We start from the raw sequence: 21,238 nt of genomic DNA on the forward strand, positions 1-21,238 counted from the left end.
TCCCCCAGAAAGGCCGAGAGGCTCCCAAAAACTGGATTGCACTCCTGGGCGTCATCATAGCCATGCAATACTGACTGCGGCACCATGACGATCAGAATCCTGACAGGGGAAGGTAAGTATACACATGGCCCCTTTACCCTAAACATCCCTTCCCGCAGCCTAACCCTAACCTTCCTCTCCACCCCGTAGCCTAACCCAAACCCTCCGTAGTGGTGCCTGAACCTAACCCCCCCTTCCCGTAGCCTAAACCTAGCGACCATCCCCACAGCCTAGACCTCCCCCCGCAGCCTAAACCTATCCCCCCACCCCCAGCTTACGTTCGGGATTCCAGCACCGGGCAGAGGTGATGCTATTTGGGATGCTAGTGTTGGCATTCTGAGTAGTGTCGGGATCCCGGTGTCGACATTTCGGCAGCTGGGATCCTGACCAATGTGAACTTGACCGAATCCGCAAGGCACAATGTCTGGGTAATAGGATCAAAACTTTATGTAATGTGGAATAAGTGGTGTATAATAACTGATTTTGAAAATACACGGTCGAGTCACATCATCATGACCACCTCCTACATTTGACGTTGGCAGCGCGTAGCCCATGAAGTACGTCATATGTTGTGCGCTGGCTTGGTGGGTATACAGTATAAGGTGTGCGATAGGCCGTCTGCACACACACCACTCTTTGCTGTCATGGGTACAAGGGGAGATTTATCCAAGTTGCAAAAAGGGATGATTATCGGACACCGTGATAATGACCATCAGTCAACCATCGCGACATCCGGCCGTTTTGAGCTGTGTGACCTGGAATGAAGCCACTTGCATTGCCACACCCACGGCACATCCATAACACGCTCACTGAACAGACCATTATTGCATGTACTAGTAGTCACCTCACAGTCACTGCCCATCAGTTTTCCGACACATTTCTATTCGATCACAACAGCACCTTTGTGCATACACTCTGTGTAATGCATGCGTCACTTTTCCAAAGTTTCTGTGTGAATGCGCAGCTGCAAATAATTGCTTTAAACATGTGAACATTGCATTGCGTGCGGCTATGAATCAGGACGACGGGTCTCCATTTAACCCTATGTAAGGACGGCCAATTACAGTCCAATTAAGTCTACTCAGTTATAAGTGTAGAGGTGATAGAAATGTGTACCACTCAGCATCGCCCGTGCTTGTGTGCGCTCAGTGCCAGCGTGATACACACAAGATGTGCTCCGAAACAGGGGTATGTTCAGCCTACCATCTAGTCCACAGTGTCTAGGGAGCTAAAAGCTGTGATCACAGCAGTTGTCTACAGTGGATCATCAACCTACAAAGTCACTTGTGCCAAAATGTACCATCCTAAGGACTAAACACTTTGCCTTTTTACAAATTATGTTGGCTATTGTTGCATATTATTCCATAGCATCACAAATCAAATACCATGGGCGGTATTCAATTGTTTGAAAAGTCAGTTGGGTGTCTGTTTTTTCCTATCTAATAGACAGGAAAAAACAGACACCCAACCGACTTTTCAAAGAATTGAATATCCCCCCATATGTTTTACTGACTACACTAGCAGTCTGGTTTTCTATGCATTATTCAGTGACATCATTGCCCTAGGGCTAATCCTACTAGAATATTGAGCTAAATGTCTGTAACTCACTTACAACTAATATCATTATATACTACTTAATGATACTACTGTAGAACCATTTTGTGATGTGCTATGATAAACTATGTAGACAAAAGTGATTGGACACTGACAGCAAATAGATCAACGAGATTTTATTTGTAGGTCCGCCACGTGCAGTGGCAGTGTCAACAAGTTCCTGGACAGCAGGCGGTATGTTTTGCCATTCTGCCTTAAGTACAGTGACCAACTGTGACACTGAAAAAGATTGAGTTGGCCTAGAACGCACCCGTCGCTCAAATTCATCCCAGAGGTCTTCAGTGGAGTTAGAGTCTGGACTCTGAGCTGGCCAGTCCATCCGGGTTACCGAATTTTCTGTATACCAGTCTAGCATCGTCCTGGAAACATGACAGTTAGAATTGTCATCCTGATAAAAACATCTGTCATTTCTGTAGAACTGCCACAATGTAGGGAGGACAGAATTATAAGGAACATCTGTTCAGGCACCCGAAGCATAATCCGTGATACGTGGTCTGCTGGAGCCACGATAACACATGGGATCAGGAGCTTATCACAGATCCCATGAGTTATCACACGATCGCAGGTCTGTTTTCGGTCGATCAAATCGGACACCGTGATGATGACCATCGGTCAAACATCGCGATATCCGGACAGTTTGATACGCAGAAAACAGACCACCTCTAATAGGATACAGCCTACAGTGTATATATTAATCTCTGTATAATAGCATACTGTATGTGCACTGGGCTTGCTTTACCTACGCAAAATACTATTCATATAAGCTGCATCCACAGTACCAAGTTCTGAGTGTGGTTCATAGGGTTGACCACACTTAGGTCAACAGTCACTAGGTTGACCACTATTGGTCAATGGTGACTAAGTTGACACCTAAAATATGTCGACATGAGCAAGGCCGATATGACAAAAGATCGACATGAGTGTTGTTGTTTTTTCATTTTGTTGGTGTCGTTTTCTTCGCCGAGCGACCGTGAACCCCAATTAGTTCACCGTGCCCCCTCGCATAGCACGCCATGCTTCGGGCACGGTGCCTCGCTGCACGCGGTTACTGTTCCCAATTGTAGTCCACGTGGATCGTAATGTATTAAAAAAAATAAAAAATTAAACAGTACATGTCGACCTGGTGACCATGTCGACCTAATGCATGTCGACCAATAGTGGTCGACCTAATGACTGTCGACCTACGTGTGGTCGACCTAGAGACCGGATACTCAAGATTTATACCAATGGAAAAACTGTAAGAGAGCAATACATTAAAAATAAAGCTTTATACCATGCAAAAAAGTATAAATGGTAACATTGAAAATTGTATGAAGCATATACCTCAAATAGAAATGACTTTGTGTCTCTCATGTTTATGAATGAACAGAGAAATACAATATAATCTACTCTATTCTCCATTTAATGGAAGACCAATATTAACTACAGAAACCTTGCCTAGTTTCCATCTGGGTATTTATTGAACGTTGCCCAGCAGCAGTAACTCACCTTGGGGGTTTGTGCAATCAAGAACACCAGCATGTTTTCTAAAGAGAGGTTGGAATAATACAGGTGCACCCTTTGCACATTCATACTTCACTCACTGAACGAAAAACTACTAATGTTATTTTTAATTGACAACAAAACATAAAAGACAAGTAGGCCCACTCAAAACATACATGTGAGGCTCTCCATTTACAGTAGACAACTTCAGATGTTACAAATAATATTGTGTATTTGCTGTGCAGTGACTTTTACGCTATCTTGCATTCAACAGTACTTATTTATAAATATATAGTTTGCCTGAATCATGTTTGTTGCTATCAAACAGCCTGTGAGTGTTAGAACTAGGAATAAATGAGACTTACAGCTCTGTTCTGTAGAGGCCGCAAGCAGGCTGTCGAAATACTGACTCCAGAATCTCAACATTGATGAGAATGTCGGCGCCGGCATCCCAAACAGGATCAAAATGTTGGGGTCAACATCCCGACAGCCTATATCCCGATTAAGTGACTGCAGGGCCGCCGGAGAGGGAAGACGCTGGGGAAAGGGAGGATAGGTTTAGGCTGCGGTGGGGAAAGGGGGTGGGGGTGGCGGGCAGGTTAGATTTAGGCACCCCTGGGGAGGGTTAGGGTTAGGCTGCGGTGAGGGCTGGGGTAAGATTTAGGCTGCGAGGAAGGGAAGGTTAGGTTTAGGCACCACCGGGAAGGGTTAGGTTTAGGCTGCAGTAAATGAGGGTTATGGTCATGGGCGTAGCTACCATAGGTGAAGGCAGTGCAGCTGCTATGGGGTCCAGAGCTGAGAGAGGCCCACCTTCCCTGTCACAGTTACATGTGTGACATACATTTTTCACCATTAGTAGATACATAATGGCCTTTACAACTTTTGCCTTGGGGCCTACAATATATCTAGTTATGCCCCTGGTCATGATCATTGTAATTTGGTATAAATTGAACTGGAGGGTATTATAATGTGGCAAACTATGAACTGGGGACACTATGGGGGTATTCAATTGTTTGAAAAGTCAGTTGGGTGTCTGTTTTTTCCTATCTAATAGACAGGATAAAACAGACACCCAACCGACTTTTAAAACAATTGAATATCCCCCTATATGCCATAATGTGAATTGGGGGTACTGTGTAATAGTAATGTGTACTGGCATAATGTGTACTGGCAGCCCTACAATGTGACATAATGTGAACTAGGGCACTTCTATGGTTCATAAAATAAACTAGGGCACTACTATGTGGCATAAAATTAACTATGGCTCTACTATGTCTCAGAAAATAAACCAAGGCACTATTATGGGGCATACAATTAAATACTGCTGCGCAGAAGTGTCTCTATAGAAGCATTGGGACAGGGGCCCCTTCAAAATGTTGCTATGGGGCCCCCAAAGTTTTGGCTACACAGCTGGTTATGGTTAGGGAGCTAGGGGGTGAGGGGTAGCTGCATCACAACTCCTGACGGGATTCTAAACAGCGGGATGCCACGGTCGGTATTCTGACCGCCGACATCCCGCCCGGTGGCATTTCAGCCAAAACCCCTAAAGCGCACATTAATTCCCCCCACAACTATGTCCTCTGAGTAAGTTAACGCACATGGGTGCTTTACTGTGGTACGTTTACTAGCCTGGACACCTGTGCGTTAGATGCAGGCGGTGTATGTCTCGGGCAAATGAACAGTGCTGGAAACATTCACAGAGCAAATTAAAACGTGCGTAAAAATTCCCTACGTGGAATGCAGTCAGCATGCAGATAGTCACAATGTCAACTGTTATTATATTAACATTGTTGAAATGTAGACAGTTAACATGTCATCACCTGCAAAATGTCACATCATCACAGTGTTGACAAGTGAAATGCTTCCAATTTGCAAAATTATGACATAACTAAGGGTTAGTGACACACTTACCGCTGCAACCCATTTTGCAACATTACCACAAAATGTGAATAAAGACGCAAACTCTGGAACATCTACAGCAGCTGCTGGTTAGGTTTAGGCTTATGGTTACCATTAGGGTTAGGTTTAGGGTACTTAGCCCTCGGAACAGCCACACAACATTGTTACCATGTCGACACATCATCAGTGTTAACATGGTCCTACCTTATAATGAAAACGTATTCTCAGGTATCCTTGGTTTTAACAGTACTAGGACAATGGTGAAATGTATTTTAATACAGTTTATATTTTAGCTGTCCTATTGAAGCAGCAACATGAAAGCATCACACAAGTGCCTGACATATATACTATAGGGCTATGTATATAAAGCAAGCTGCTATTTCATAAATATAGCCCATTAGTCTCTCAGCAGGGGGGAGGACGGCAAGTAATGGAAGCCACCAACAGCACGGCGACATTAGGAAAATCACATTATCGTATAGAACTATTACATACCTCCCAACATGACCCTCTCCAGGAGGGACAGAATGCTCTGCTTCTGGACTTCCCTCTTCATGTATGATTGCCGACACCTGTGCTGAAACACCTTTCTTATCCATTAACCTGTTCAACACAGGTGCCGGCAATCATACATTAAGATAAAAGTCCATTCAGGTTATGGAAGATAACTGTGATAAAATGGTTCAGTTATTAACTAGTTATTGTTTGGAAAACATGCACATTCTCCTATAGCAATTACTATATGGATAATAAATACACCTAGGAGGCCGATGTAAAGTACTGTGTCTATACACAGGGAGCCAGCATCCTGTACATTGCCAGCACTGAGGCAGATAAAGCATCAGGACATGGCAGTGGGTGGGAACATCATATCATGCACTAGCGAGAGGTACACACTGTGAGAGCACCGGCCAGAGACAGGGACAGTCAGCAGGTAGCGCAAGGCAATGGTCCCTCTGCCGCTGCTGCTGCCGGGGAGACGGTCACAGTGGGAGGATACTGCTGCTGGGGACCGGTCATGGCATCAGGTGCTGCCGTATAGTGTATACTCACTGCGGGGGGAGATCGGGGCTGAGCCGCTCGGGGTTCCAGTGGTTAGGATGATGATGATGAAGGACTGTAACCTGTGACGAGCAATCCGGTGCTGCCGGGAGATCTCCTCATCATCTAATCCTCCTCCTCAGTGTCTGCCTGGGCGGGGTGGGGATGGTGCTTGTGCAGGAGGAGGGAAATGTTGCACACTGGCTGCCAGTGCCGCCTGGCCTGCTGCTGATGCTGAGGGGTTACATGTGTCACTGGCTGCATGCGTGTCTGTGACTTTAATGCCCAGCAATAAGCAGTTCTTCAGGGAAGTGAATTATTGCATTGGATCACTTGCCTTAAATACTTGATTTTAATTATGCAGTAGAACACCAGGGGAATTATGTACTAGTAAACGTGATTCAGCCAACCAATCACGTTTGTTTTAAGGGCCCCATACACTACAACGATTTTGCACGATTTCATGCGATTCCGACCTTTCGGCCCGATATATCGTATGAAATCGTATGTGTTTTCGATCCGATCTGATGCGCGGTCCAGTGAGTGTCGGATCGGATCCCCTAGATCGCTAGTGCTATATGATTGATTTATCGCATGGAATCGGATGGAAAATGGTGTTCTTCTTGTGCATGTAATATATCGCATGCGATGTATCGCACAAGTTTGACTTGCATTCTCCAGGACACTCCCATCAGCGGCAGTCCTCTAATCCAGCCTATCAGATATATTTTATGCTACCATTGTATGCCATATGATATATCGCATGCGATTTCTCTAACGTCCTAGTGGATGCTGGGGACTCCGTAAGGACCATGGGGAATAAGACGGTCTCCGCAGGAGACTGGGCACTCTAAAGAAAGATTCAGTACTATCTGGTGTGCAGTGGCTACTCCCTCTATGCCCCTCCTCCAGACCTCAGTTAGAATCTGTGCCCGGCCAGAGCTGGGTGCTCCTAGTGGGCTCTCCTGAGCTTGCTAGAAAAGAAGGTTTTTTATTTTCAGAGAGCTTCTGCTGGCAACAGACTCTCTGCTACGTGGGACTGAGGGGAGAGAAGCAAACCTACTCACTGCAGCTAAGTTGCGCTTCTTAGGCTACTGGACACCATTAGCTCCAGAGGGATCGAACACAGGTACCTAACCTTGATCGTCCGTTCCCGGAGCCGCCGTCCCCCTCGCAGAGCCAGAAGTGCAGCAGAAGCAAGAAGACATCGAAATCGGCGGCAGAAGACTCCTGTCTTCACTTAAGGTAGCGCACAGCACTGCAGCTGTGCGTTATTGCTCCCGCAGCACACCCACACACTCCGGTCACTGTAGGGTGCAGGGCGCAGGGGGGGGGGGGGGGGCGCCCTGGGCAGCAATTAAGATACCTGATGGCAAAAGTATACATATATACAGTCAGGCACTGTATATATGTGCGAGCCCCCGCCATTTTTACACATGAGAAGCGGGACAGAAGCCCGCCGCTGAGGGGGCGGGGCCTTCTTCCTCAGCACACCAGCGCCATTTTCTCTTCACAGCTCCGCTGGAAGGACGCTCCCCAAGCTCTCCCCTGCAGTATACAGGTGCAATAGAGGGTAAAAAAGAGAGGGGGGCACATAAATTTAGGCGCAGAGATATATATATTAAAACAGCAGCTACTGGGTAAACACTAAGGTACAGTGTAATCCCTGGGTTATATAGCGCTGGGGTGTGTGCTGACATACTCTTTCTCTGTCTCCCCAAAAGCCTTTGTGGGGTCCTGTCCTCAGTCAGAGCGTTCCCTGTATGTGTGCGGTGTGTCGGTACGCCTGTGTCGACATGTTTGATGAGGAAGGATACGTGGAGGCAGAACAAGTGCAAATAGATGTGGTGTCGCCCCCGACGGGGCCGACACCTGATTGAATGGATATGTGGAAGGTGTTAAATGATAATGTAAGCTCCTTACATAACAGATTGGATAAAGCTGTAGCCTTGGGACAGTCGGGGTCTCAACCCATGCCTGCTCCCACAGCGCAGAGGCCGTCAGGGTCTCAAAAGCGCCCCAATATCCCAGTTAGTTGACACAGACGTCGACACGGAATCTGATTCCAGTGTCGATGACGATGATGCAAAGTTGCAGCCTAAAATGACTAAAGCCACCCGCTTCATGATTGTGGCAATGAAGGATGTGTTACACATTTCTGAGGAAAATCCTGTCCCTGACAAGAGGATTTATATGTATGGGGAGAAAAAGCAAGAAGTGGCTTTTCCCCCGTCACATGAATTGAATGAATTATGTGAAAAAGCGTGGGATTCCCCTGATAGGAAGGTAGTCATTTCCAAGAGATTGCTGATGGCGTATCCTTTCCCGCCAACGGACAGGTTACGCTGGGAATCCTCCCCCAGGGTAGACAAGGCGTTGACACGCCTATCTAAGAAGGTGGCCCTGCCGTCTCAGGATACGGCCGCCCTAAAGGATCCTGCGGATAGAAAGCAGAAAGCTATCCTGAAGTCTGTTTACACACATTCTGGTACGCTGCTGAGGCCAGCAATTGCTTCGGCCTGGATGTGTAGTGCGGTAGCAGCATGGACGGATACTCTGTCTGAGGAGTTAGATACCCTGGACAGGGACTCTGTACTAATGACCCTGGCACATATCAAGGACGCGGTCCTATATATGCGGGATGCCCAGAGGGACATTTGCCTGCTGGGCTCTAGAGTAAACGCAATGTCCATTTCTGCCAGAAGGGTCTTATGGACTCGGCAATGGACAGGGGATACCGACTCTAAAAAACACATGGAGGTTTTACCTTATAAGGGTGAGGAATTGTTTGGGGACGGTCTCTCAGACCTAGTTTCCAAAGCTACGGCTGGGAAGTCAAATTTCTTGCCTTATGTCCCGCCACAGCCTAAGAAAGCACCGTATTACCAAATGCAGTCCTTTCGTTCGCAAAAGAGCAAGAAAGTCAGAGGTGCATCCTTTCTTGCCAGAGGCAGGGGTAGAGGAAAGAGGCTGCACCACGCAGCTAGTTCCCAGGAACAAAAGTCCCCCCCGGCTTCCACTAAATCCACCGCATGACGCTGGGGCTCCACAGGCGGAGCCAGGAGCCGTGGGGGCGCGTCTCCGACATTTCAGCCACCAGTGGGTTCGCTCACGGGTGGATCCTTGAGCTATACAAGTTGTGTCTCAGGGATACAAACTGGAATTCGAGGTGACGCCCCCTCACCGTTACCTAAAATCGGCCTTGCCAGTTTCCCCCATGGAAAGGGAGGTAGTGCTGGCAGCAATTCACAAGTTATACCTCCAGCAGGTGGTTGTAAAGGTTCCTCTCCTTCAACAGGGAAGGGGTTACTATTCCACTATGTTTGTAGTACCGAAACCGGACGGTTCGGTCAGACCCATCTTGAATTTAAAATCCCTGAACATTTATCTGAAGAAATTCAAGTTCAAAATGGAATCGCTCAGAGCGGTCATTGCAAGCCTGGAAGAGGGGGATTTTATGGTGTCTCTGGACATCAAGGATGCTTACTTGCATGTCCCCATTTATCCACCTCATCAGGAGTACCTCAGATTTGTGGTACAGGACTGTCATTACCAATTCCAGACGTTGCCGTTCGGGCTCTCCACGGCACCGAGAATACCAAGGTAATGGCGGAAAGGATGGTGCTCCTGAGAAAGCAAGGAGTCACAATTATCCCATACTTGGACGATCTCCTCATAAAGGCGAGGTCCAGAGAGCAGTTGCTGATCAGCGTAGCACACTCTCAGGAAGTGTTGCAACAGCACGGCTGGATTCTGAATATCCCAAAATCGCAGCTGATTCCTACGACGCGTCTGCCCTTTCTGGGCATGATTCTGGACACACCGGATCGCATCTTCAGATGCATCAGCTGATCACCCTGTCCCCCAGGGCCAGGGTGTCTCTTCTGTGGTGGCTGCAGAGTGCTCACCTTCTCGAGGGCCGCAGGTTCGGCATACAGAACTGGGTCCTGGTGACCACGGATGCGAGCCTCCGAGGATGGGGGGCAGTCACTCAGGGAAGAAACTTCCAAGGGTTGTGGTCAAGTCAGGAGGCTTGTCTGCACATAAATATCCTGGAACTAAGGGCCATATACAACGCCCTGAGTCAAGCGGAGCCTCTGCTTCGCAACCAACCGGTGCTGATTCAGTCAGACAACATCACCGCAGTGGCTCATGTAAACCGCCAGGGCGGCACAAGAAGCAGAGTGGCGATGGCGGAAGTCACCAGGATTCTTCGTTGGGCGGAGAATCACGTGCAAGCACTGTCAGCAGTGTTCATTCCGGGAGTGGACAACTGGGAAGCAGACTTCCTCAGCAGGCACGACCTCCACCCGGGAGAGTGGGGACTTCATCAAGAAGTCTTCACGCAGATTGCAAGTCGGTGGGAACTGCCACAAGTGGACATGATGGCGTCCCGCCTCAACAAAAAGCTAAAAAGGTATTGCGCCAGGTCAAGGGACCCTCAGGCGATAGCTGTGGACGCACTGGTAACACCGTGGGTGTTCCAGTCGGTCTATGTGTTTCCTCTTCCTCTCATACCCAAGGTACTGAGAATCGTAAGGAAAAGAAGAGTGAAAACAATACTCATTGTTCCGGACTGGCCAAGAAGGACTTGGTACCCGGAACTGCAAGAAATGCTCACAGAGGAACCATAGCCTCTGCCTCTCAGACAGGACCTGTTGCAACAGGGGCCCTGTCTGTTCCAAGACTTACCGCGGCTGCGTTTGACGGCATGGCGGTTGAACGCCGAATCCTAGCAGAAAAGGGCATTCCAGATGAAGTTATTCCTACGCTGATAAAGGCTAGGAAGGACGTGACAGCAAAGCATTATCACCGTATATGGCGAAAATATGTTGTTTGGTGTGAGGCCAGAAAGGCCCCTACAGAGGAATTCCAGCTGGGTCGATTCCTGCACTTCCTACAGTCAGGTGTGACTATGGGCCTAAAATTAGGGTCCATAAAGGTCCAGATTTCGGCCCTATCCATCTTCTTTCAAAAAGAACTGGCTTCACTGCCTGAGGTTCAGAAGTTTGTTAAGGGAGTGCTGCATATTCAGCCCCCTTTTGTGCCACCAGTGGCACCTTGGGATCTTAACGTGGTGTTGGATTTCCTGAAATCCCACTGGTTTGAGCCACTTAAGACCGTGGAACTAAAGTATCTCACGTGGAAGGTGGTCATGCTGTTGGCTTTAGCTTCAGCTAGGCGTGTGTCAGAATTGGCGGCTTTGTCATGAAAAAGCCCCTATCTGGTTTTCCATATGGACAGGGCAGAATTGCGGACTCGTCCGCAGTTTCTACCAAAGGTGGTGTCATCTTTTCATTTGAACCAACCTATTGTGGTGCCTGCGGCTACTCGTGACTTGGAGGACTCCAAGTTGCTGGACGTAGTCCGGGCTTTGAAGATTTATGTAACCAGAACGGCTGGAGTCAGGAAGACTGACTCGCTGTTTATCCTGTATGCATCCAACAAGCTGGGTGCTCCTGCTTCAAAGCAAACTATTGCTCGCTGGATCTGTAACACGATTCAGCAGGCTCATTCTGCGGCGGGATTGCCGCAGCCGAAATCAGTGAAAGCCCATTCCACAAGGAAAGTGGGCTCTTCTTGGGCGGCTGCCCGAGGGGTCTCGGCATTACAGCTTTGTCGAGCTGCTACTTGGTCGGGTTCGAACACTTTTGCAAAATTCTACAGGTTTGATACCCTGGCTGAGGAGGACCTTGTGTTTGCCCATTCTGTGCTGCAGAGTCATCCGCACTCTCCCGCCCGTTTGGGAGCTTTGGTATAATCCCCATGGTCCTTACGGAGTCCCCAGCATCCACTAGGACGTTAGAGAAAATAAGAATTTACTCACCGGTAATTCTATTTCTCGTAGTCCGTAGTGGATGCTGGGCGCCCGTCCCAAGTGCGGACTTTCTGCAATACGTGTATATAGTTATTGCTTAACAAAGGGTTATGGTTATGTAGCATCGGTTGAGTGATGCTCAGTTGTTGTTCATACTGTTAACTGGGTAAGTTTATCACAAGTTGTACAGTGTGATTGGTGTGGCTGGTATGAGTCTTACCCTGGATTCCAAAATCCTTTCCTTGTAATGTCAGCTCTTCCGGGCATAGTTTCCTTAACTGAGGTCTGGAGGAGGGGCATAGAGGGAGGAGCCAGTGCACACCAAATAGTACTGAATCTTTCTTTAGAGTGCCCAGTCTCCTGCGGAGCCCGTCTTATTCCCCATGGTCCTTACGGAGTCCCCAGCATCCACTACGGACTACGAGAAATAGAATTACCGGTGAGTAAATTCTTATTTTTTCACATCTTGATCACCTGCATGCAATATATCTTATGCAAAAATAGCACAAAAGTATAATATTATATGGGATCACTCCCGGGAAGGTCCCGGGGGAATTCAAGGGAAATCGCATCTGACATCAGCCTCAGAGACATATCGTTTTATAGTATGGGGCCCATGCAATTTTGCGATATCTGGTACAACCGATTTCAACCGCATCTGTGAGATAAATCGCAGGATAGTATGCACATCTTATGTACTATGCAACGCGATGCGCGGCTACGCCGGTCGGATCTCGCATCTCAAGATCCTATGTGCTGCACTTAATATTTATCGGATCGCATGTGCGATCGCATGCTGTTTTATGCACGTGCTATTTATCGCACTGCGATGTGCGATATGTGAAGATTTGAGCTCACTTCTGGCCACTCCTCTTCCACCCACTGTGCACATGACTGGAGAGGAGGCTGGAAGCACGCTGCTAAGCTCCCAAACACCACACAAGGTAGACAGGCTACACCACTGGCCACCAATGATTATTATGCTGTTTTACCACCACTGCCCACCATTATGCTGCTCTACCCACCAATATACTGGCCCACTAGCCAAAATTCTGCCCCACTACAAGCCACTGACCGTGCCCTGTCCGCCATTATGCTGTCCCACTGCAAGCCACTGCCCACCATTATGCTGCCACCTATACCCACCATTCTGCTGGCCCACTGCCCAAAATGCTGCCGCACTGCAAGCCACTGGCCATGCCCTGTCCACCATTATGCTGCCCCACTGCAAGCCCCTGCCCACCATTATGCTGCTGCATCCTGCACACCAATGTATTATCACAACATATTTCAGATAATTCACAGCAGTAATTAGAAAACAAACTTTATTTAAGCAGAATAATGCAACTTTCTCTGACGTCCTAAGTGGATGCTGGGACTCCGTAAGGACCATGGGGAATAGCGGCTCCGCAGGAGACTGGGCACAACTAAAAGAAAGCTTTAGACTAACTGGTGTGCACTGGCTCCTCCCACTATGACCCTCCTCCAGACCTCAGTTAGATTCTTGTGCCCGGCTGAGCTGGATGCACACTAGGGGCTCTCCTGAGCTCCTAGAAAGAAAGTATATTTTAGGTTTTTTATTTTACAGTGAGATCTGCTGGCAACAGACTCACTGCAGCGAGGGACTAAGGGGAGAAGAAGCGAACCTACCTGATTGGAGATAGTTTGGGCCTCTTAGGCTACTGGACACCATTAGCTCCAGAGGGATCGAACACAGGACCCGACCTCGATCGTTCGGTCCCGGAGCCGCGCCGCCGTCCCCCTTACAGAGCCAGAAGCAAGAAGTGGTCCGGAAAATCGGCGGCAGAAGACCTCGGTCTTCAACAAGGTAGCGCACAGCACTGCAGCTGTGCGCCATTGCTCCTCATGCACACCTCACACTCCGGTCACTGATGGGTGCAGGGCGCTGGGGGGGGGGGGGGGGCGCCCTGAGCAGCAATATAAACACCTTGGCTGGCAAATCATCACAATATATAGTCCCAGAGGCTATATATGTGATAAATTACCCCTGCCAGAAATCCTGAAAAAAGCGTGAGAAGTCCGCTGAAAAAGGGGCGGGGCTAACTCCCTCAGCACACTGGCGCCATTTTTCCCTCACAGCTCCGCTGGAAGGATCGCTCCCTGGCTCTCCCCTGCAGTATCAAGCTACAAAGGGTAAAAAAGAGAGGGGGGCACTAAATTTAGGCGCAGTATAACTTATATAGCAGCTATAAGGGGAAATAATTCAGTTAATCCCTGTATTATTATAGCGCTCTGGTGTGTGCTGGCATACTCTCTCTCTGTCTCCCCAAAGGGCTTTGTGGGGTCCTGTCCTCTGTCAGAGCATTCCCTGTGTGTGTGCGGTGTGTCGGTACGGCTGTGTCGACATGTTTGATGAGGAGGCTTATGTGGAGGCGGAGCAGATGCCTATAAATGTGATGTCACCCCCTGCGGGGCCGACACCTGAGTGGATGGTTATGTGGAAGGAATTACGTGACAGTGTCGATTCCTTACATAAAAGGTTTGACGACATACCAAATATGGGACAGCCGGCTTCTCAGCCTGCGCCTGCCCAGGCGTCTCAAAAGCCATCAGGGGCTCTAAAACGCCCGCTACCTCAGATGGCAGACACAGATGCCGACACGGATACTGACTCCAGTGTCGACGACGATGAGACTAATGTAACTTCCAATAGGGCCACACGTTACATGATTGAGGCTATGAAAAATGTGTTGCACATTTCTGATGTTACCCCAGGTACCACAAAAAAGGGTATTATGTTTGGAGAGAAAAAACTACCAGTAGTTTTTCCTCTATCTGAGGAATTAAATGAAGTGTGTGAAGAAGCGTGGGCTTCCCCCGATAAGAAACTGGTAATTTCTAAAAGGTTACTAATGACGTACCCTTTCCCGCCAGAGGATAGGTCACGTTGGGAAACATCCCCTAGGGTGGATAAAGCGCTCACACGCTTGTCAAAGAAGGTGGCACTACCGTCTCCGGATACGGCCGCCCTAAAGGAGCCTGCTGATAGAAAGCAGGAAGCTATCCTGAAGTCTGTATATACACACACAGGTATTATACTGAGACCAGCTATTGCTTCAGCATGGATGTGCAGTGCTGCAGCTGCGTGGTCAGATTCCCTGTCGGAAAATATTGATACCCTAGACAGGGACACTATATTGCTAACCGTAGAGCATATTAAAGATGCAGTCTTATACATGAGAGATGCACAGAGGGATATTTGCCAGCTGGCATCTAAAGTAAGTGCAATGTTCATTACTGCCAGGAGAGGGTTATGGACTCGGCAGTGGACAGGTGATGCAGATTCTAAAAGGCACATGGAAGTTTTGCCTTATAAGGGTGAGGAGTTGTTCGGGGATGGTCTCTCGGACCTCGTTTCCACAGCAACAGCTGGAAAGTCAGCATTTTTACCCCATGTTCCTTCACAGCCAAAGAAAGCACCGTATTATCAGGTACAGTCCTTTCGACCCCATAAGGGCAAGCGGGTTAAAGGCGCGTCCTTTCTGCCCAGAGGCAGAGGTAGAGGGAAAAAGCTGCAGCATACAGCCAGTTCCCAGGAGCAAAAGTCCTCCCCCGCTTCCTCCAAGTCCACCGCATGACGCTGGGGCTCCACAAGCGGAGCCAGGTACGGTGGGGGCCCTTTTAAAAAACTTCAGCAATCAGTGGGCTCGCTCACGGGTGGATCCCTGGATCCTTCAAGTAGTATCTCAGGGGTACAAGCTGGAATTCAAGACGTCCCCCCCCCTTCCCCGCCGTTTCCTAAAATCTGCCTTGCCAACAACTCCCTCAGGCAGGGAGGCAGTGCTAGAGGCAATTCACAAGCTGTATTCCCAGCAGGTGATAGTCAAGGTGCCCCTACTTCAACAAGGACGGGGCTACTATTCCACAATGTTTGTGGTACCGAAACCGGACGGTTCGGTGAGACCCATTTTAAATTTGAAATCCTTGAACACATATATAAAAAAATTCAAGTTCAAGATGGAATCGCTCAGGGCGGTTATTGCAAGCCTGGACGAGGGGAATTACATGGTATCACTGGACATCAAGGATACTTACCTGCATGTCCCCATTTACCATCCTCACCAGGAGTACCTCAGATTTGTGGTACAGAATTGTCATTACCAATTCCAGACGTTGCCGTTTGGTCTATCCACGGCTCCGAGGGTATTTACCAAGGTAATGGCCGAAATGATGATACTCCTTCAAAAAAAGGGAGTTTTAATTATCCCGTACTTGGACGATCTCCTGATAAAGGCGAGGTCCAGAGAGCAGTTGTTGGTCGGGGTAGCACTATCTCGGGAGGTGCTACAACAGCACGGCTGGATTCTAAATATACCGAAGTCACAGCTGGTCCCTACGACATGTCTACTGTTCCTGGGAATGGTTCTGGACACAGAACAGAAAAAAGTGTTTCTCCCGGAGGAGAAGGCCAAGGAGCTGTCATCTCTAGTCAGAGGCCTCCTAAAACCAAAACAGGTGTCGGTGCATCACTGCACGCGGATCCTGGGAAAGATGGTAGCTTCCTACGAAGCAATTCCATTCGGCAGGTTCCATGCAAGAACCTTTCAGTGGGACCTGTTGGACAAGTGGTCCGGATCGCATCTTCAGATGCATCGGCTGATAACCCTGTCTCCATGGACCAGGGTGCCTCTGCTGTGGTGGCTGCAAAGTGCTCATCTTCAAGAGGGCCGCAGATTCGGCATACAGGACTGGGTCCTGGTGACCACGGATGCCAGCCTTCGAGGCTGGGGGGCAGTCACACAGGGAAGAAACTTCCAAGGACTATGGTCGAGTCAGGAGACTTCCCTACACATAAATATTCTAGAACTGAGGGCCATTTTCAATGCCCTAAGTCAGGCAAAACCCCTGCTTCAAAACCAGCCGGTACTGATCCAGTCAGACAACATCACGGCAGTCGCCCATGTAAACCGACAGGGCGGCACAAGAAGCAGGACGGCGATGGCAGAAGCCACAAGGATTCTCCGATGGGCGGAAAATCACGTGTTAGCACTGTCAGCAGTGTTCATTCCGGGAGTGGACAACTGGGAAGCAGACTTTCTCAGCAGGCACGACCTCCACCCGGGGGAGTGGGGACTTCATCCAGAAGTCTTCCAACTGATTGTAAACCGTTGGGAAAGGCCACAGGTGGACATGATGGCGTCCCGCCTAAACAAAAAGCTAGGAAGATATTGCGCCAGGTCAAGAGACCCTCAGGCGATAGCTGTGGACGCTCTAGTGACACCGTGGGTGTACCGGTCGGTTTATGTGTTCCCTCCTCTTCCTCTCATACCAAAGGTACTGAGGATAATAAGGAGAAGAGGAGTAAGAACTATACTCATTGTTCCGGATTGGCCAAGAAGAGCTTGGTACCCGGAACTTCAAGAAATAATCTCAGAGGACCCATGGCCTCTGCCACTCAGACAGGACCTGCTGCAGCAGGGGCCCTGTCTGTTCCAAGACTTACCCTGGCTGCGTTTGACGGCATGGCGGTTGAACACCGGATCCTGAAGGAAAAGGGCATTCCGGAGGAAGTCATTCCTACGCTGATTAAAGCTAGGAAAGAAGTGACCGCGAACCATTATCACCGCATTTGGCGAAAATATGTTGCGTGGTGTGAGGCCAGGAAGGCCCCAATGGAAGAATTTCAGCTGGGCCGTTTCCTGCACTTCCTACAGTCAGGGGTGACTATGGGCCTAAAATTGGGTTCCATTAAGGTCCAGATTTCGGCTCTATCGATTTTCTTCCAGAGAGAACTGGCTTCACTGCCTGAAGTTCAGACTTTTGTTAAGGGAGTGCTGCATATTCAGCCCCCTTTTGTGCCTCCAGTGGCACCTTGGGATCTCAACGTGGTGTTGGATTTCCTAAAGTCACATTGGTTTGAGCCACTTAAAACCGTGGAATTGAAATATCTCACGTGGAAAGTGGTCATGTTGTTGGCCTTTGCTTCGGCCAGGCGTGTATCAGAATTGGCGGCTTTGTCATGTAAAAGCCCTTATCTGATTTTTCATATGGATAGGGCAGAATTGAGGACTCGTCCCCAGTTTCTCCCTAAGGTGGTATCAGCTTTTCATTTGAACCAACCTATTGTGGTGCCTGCGGCTACTAAAGACTTGGAGGCTTCCAAGTTGTTGGACGTAGTCAGGGCCCTGAAAATTTATGTTTCCAGGACTCGCTATTTATCCTGCATGCGCCCAACAAGTTGGGTGCACCTGCTTCAAAGCAGACTATTGCTCGCTGGATCTGTAGTACGATTCAGCTTGCACATTCTGCGGCTGGACTGCCGCATCCTAAATCAGTGAAAGCCCATTCCACGAGGAAGGTGGGCTCTTCTTGGGCGGCTGCCCGAGGGGTCTCGGCTTTACAACTTTGCCGAGCAGCTACTTGGCCGGGGTCAAACACATTTGCTAAATTCTACAAGTTTGACACCCTGGCTGAGGAGGACCTAGAGTTTGCCCATTCGGTGCTGCAGAGTCATCCGCACTCTCCCGCCCGTTTGGGAGCTTTGGTATAATCCCCATGGTCCTTACGGAGTCCCAGCATCCACTTAGGACGTCAGAGAAAATAAGAATTTACTCACCGGTAATTCTATTTCTCGTAGTCCGTAGTGGATGCTGGGCGCCTATCCCAAGTGCGGATTGTCTGCAATACTTGTATATAGTTATTGTTTAACTAAAGGGTTATTGTTGAGCCATCTGTGGAGAGGCTCAGTTGTTATCATACTGTTAACTGGGTATTGTATCACGAGTTATACGGTGTGATTGGTGTGGCTGGTATGGGTCTTACCCGGGATTCAAAATCCTTCCTTCTTGTGTCAGCTCTTCCGGGCACAGTATCCTAACTGAAGTCTGGAGGAGGGTCATAGTGGGAGGAGCCAGTGCACACCAGTTAGTCTAAAGCTTTATTTTAGTTGTGCCCAGTCTCCAGCGGAGCCGCTATTCCCCATGGTCCTTACGGAGTCCCAGCATCCACTACGGACTACGAGAAATAGAATTACCGGTGAGTAAATTCTTATTTTTTTCATGTTTATTAATTTTCCTTTGTTTTTCATTCTGCAGATGTCCTATGAGGGCCGCAATTTTATATCAGGCTTTATCAGCTTGTACCGGGAGGAGAAGTGTCTTTGGCTGACGTCCTCACCGGACTACAGCAACAAGCAGAAGAGGGAGGCTGCCTATAACCGCCTGGTGGAGTACTTCAAGTCCACCGTCTTTGGGGCCTCGGTGGCCTGGGTTTGGAAGAAAATTGTGAATATTCGGACAGTGTTCGTAAAAGAGAATCACAAGGAGGAGGAGTCAAAGAGGTCGGGGGCCGGTGTAGACAAGGTCTATGTGCCGCAGCTGTGGTATTTCAAAGAACTAAACTTACTCCTGGAGAAACGGTTAAGGAGTCTCTAGTGGTGATGGCAGAGTCCGAAGAGGGATGTCTGGATGTGGAGAAAGCCAAAGGGGTAAGTTGCTTTTAAATAATTTTTCTTATCTGATGTATTCCTTCTGCCATGCCATTGTAAAAGGCATTGTAATTTTCACGGACATCCTTTGCCCTTGCACTGCCACGTAAGGTTACTGCAGGTGGTCCTACCGAGGAAATCAGCACTATCTCCAATGGCTGGTTGGGGACTTCCGGTCCTGCTGGGTGCAAAGGCATTTGCCTCGTAGCCTTGCGTCGGAGCATGTTGTGCAGTATACAGCATGCTGTTACTACAGAGTCAGTTTTGTCCAGCCTCAAGTTGATGGGTCGGTGGAAGATCCTGAACCGGTTGCTGAGAATGCCAAATGCATTCTCAACAACCCGACAGGCCCTAGAAAGGACGTAGTTGAAAATGCACCTATCGTGGTTTAGGGCTCTTTGCGGGTAGGGTTTCATTATGTGTTCGTGCAGTGCGAAGGCCACGAACATAAATCCCGGCCCATTCTTTGTTTGCTCAACTGGTGGCAGGTGAATGGAGTTGGTGGTGAGCCTCTCATAGAGATGTGTATTCTTCAAGGATCCACCATCTGAGCAACAACCATTTTTCCCAACATCTAGGAAAATATATACGTTATGGTAAGAATTTACCGTTGATAACGTGATTTCTCTTATGTCCACAGGTATCCACAGGATAACATTGGGATATTGTCGAGCGACAGCGAAAATGGCACCAACACGGTCACGAGCTTTCTGGCCTCCCATGCATTGGGGCCTTCACCATATAGTCCTGCCCACTGACTCAGTCAGATCAATTCTTTCCACAGCGATTTTAGGCAGGAACATCAGGCAGAGACCTGTTTAGGCGATAAGAACACACATGCACACCCTTCCATACAAGAAGGAAGAGGTTTTAGTGATTGTCTAGATCCTCAAATCAGATGCGTCAGGGTGGGATCCCTGTGGATATCTGTGGACATAAGAGAAATCACGTTATCAACGGTAAGTTCTTACCATAACGTATATTTCTCTGGCTGGGTCCACAGGATTATCCACAGGATAACATTGGGATTCCCAAAGCCATTTTAGTGGTGGGGACGCTCCTGATTGCACAGGAGGACCTTTCGCCCGAAGTCTGCGTCATGAGAGGCAAAAGTATCCAAGGCATAATGTCTAATGAATGTGTTTATGGAAGACCATGTGGCTGCCCTACATATCTGTTCTGCTGAAGCACCCTGTTGTGCTGCCCAAGAAGGACCTACCTTCCATGTAGAGTGTGCAGAGACATTAGCCGGAATAGGGAGATCTGCATGCGAATAAGCTTCTGATATTACCATTCGGAGCCATCTCGCCAGCGTCTGTTTACTAGTAGGCCATCCTCTTCTATGGAATCCATAGAGGATGAAGAGAGAATCTGTTTTCCTGATGGCACTAGTACGATCTATGTAGATTCTTAAAGCCCGGACCACGTCCAGCGACGCTTCTCCCGCAGATAGTCCCGATACCTGAAAAGCTGGGACTACAATCTCTTCATTCAGGTGAAACTTTGATGCCACCTTTGGAAGATAACTAGATCTCGTTCTGAGAACTGCTCTGTCTGGAAAAAAACTTAGGAAAGGAGACTTACATGATAATGCTCCTAAATCTGACACTCTTCTGGCTGACGCCATTAGCAGTAAAAAAAGAACTTTAACCGTTAACCACTTAAGATCTGCTCTCTCAAGTGGTTCAAACAGAGGACCATGGAGAAATTTAAGAACTAAATTCAAATCCCAGGGAGCTGCAGGAGGAACAAATGGAGGTTGAATATGTACTACTCCTTGAAAAAATGTACGTACATCCTGTAAATCAGCAATCTTCTGCTGAAACCATACAGTTAACGCTGAAACCTGAACCCTCAAGGAAGCAACCTTCAACCCTTTATCCAATCCTGCCTGAAAG

At 48.4% G+C, this 21,238-nt stretch overlaps 1 protein-coding gene across 1 annotated transcript in view; it reads right to left on the minus strand.

Annotated features, from left to right (window-relative positions):
• The window catches only part of CLGN (calmegin), a 144,694-nt gene extending 138,338 nt beyond the window's left edge, over positions 1-6,356 (minus strand). Inside the window, exon 1 of the mRNA XM_063920376.1 lies at positions 6,088-6,356. The gene's annotated coding sequence lies outside the window, so the exon portion shown is untranslated. The remainder of the gene's footprint in view (positions 1-6,087) is intronic.
• Between the last annotated feature and the right edge of the window lie 14,882 nt (positions 6,357-21,238).

The sequence above is a fragment of the Pseudophryne corroboree genome, chromosome 1 (genome assembly GCF_028390025.1).
Source record: "Pseudophryne corroboree isolate aPseCor3 chromosome 1, aPseCor3.hap2, whole genome shotgun sequence".
NCBI lineage: Eukaryota > Metazoa > Chordata > Amphibia > Anura > Myobatrachidae > Pseudophryne > Pseudophryne corroboree.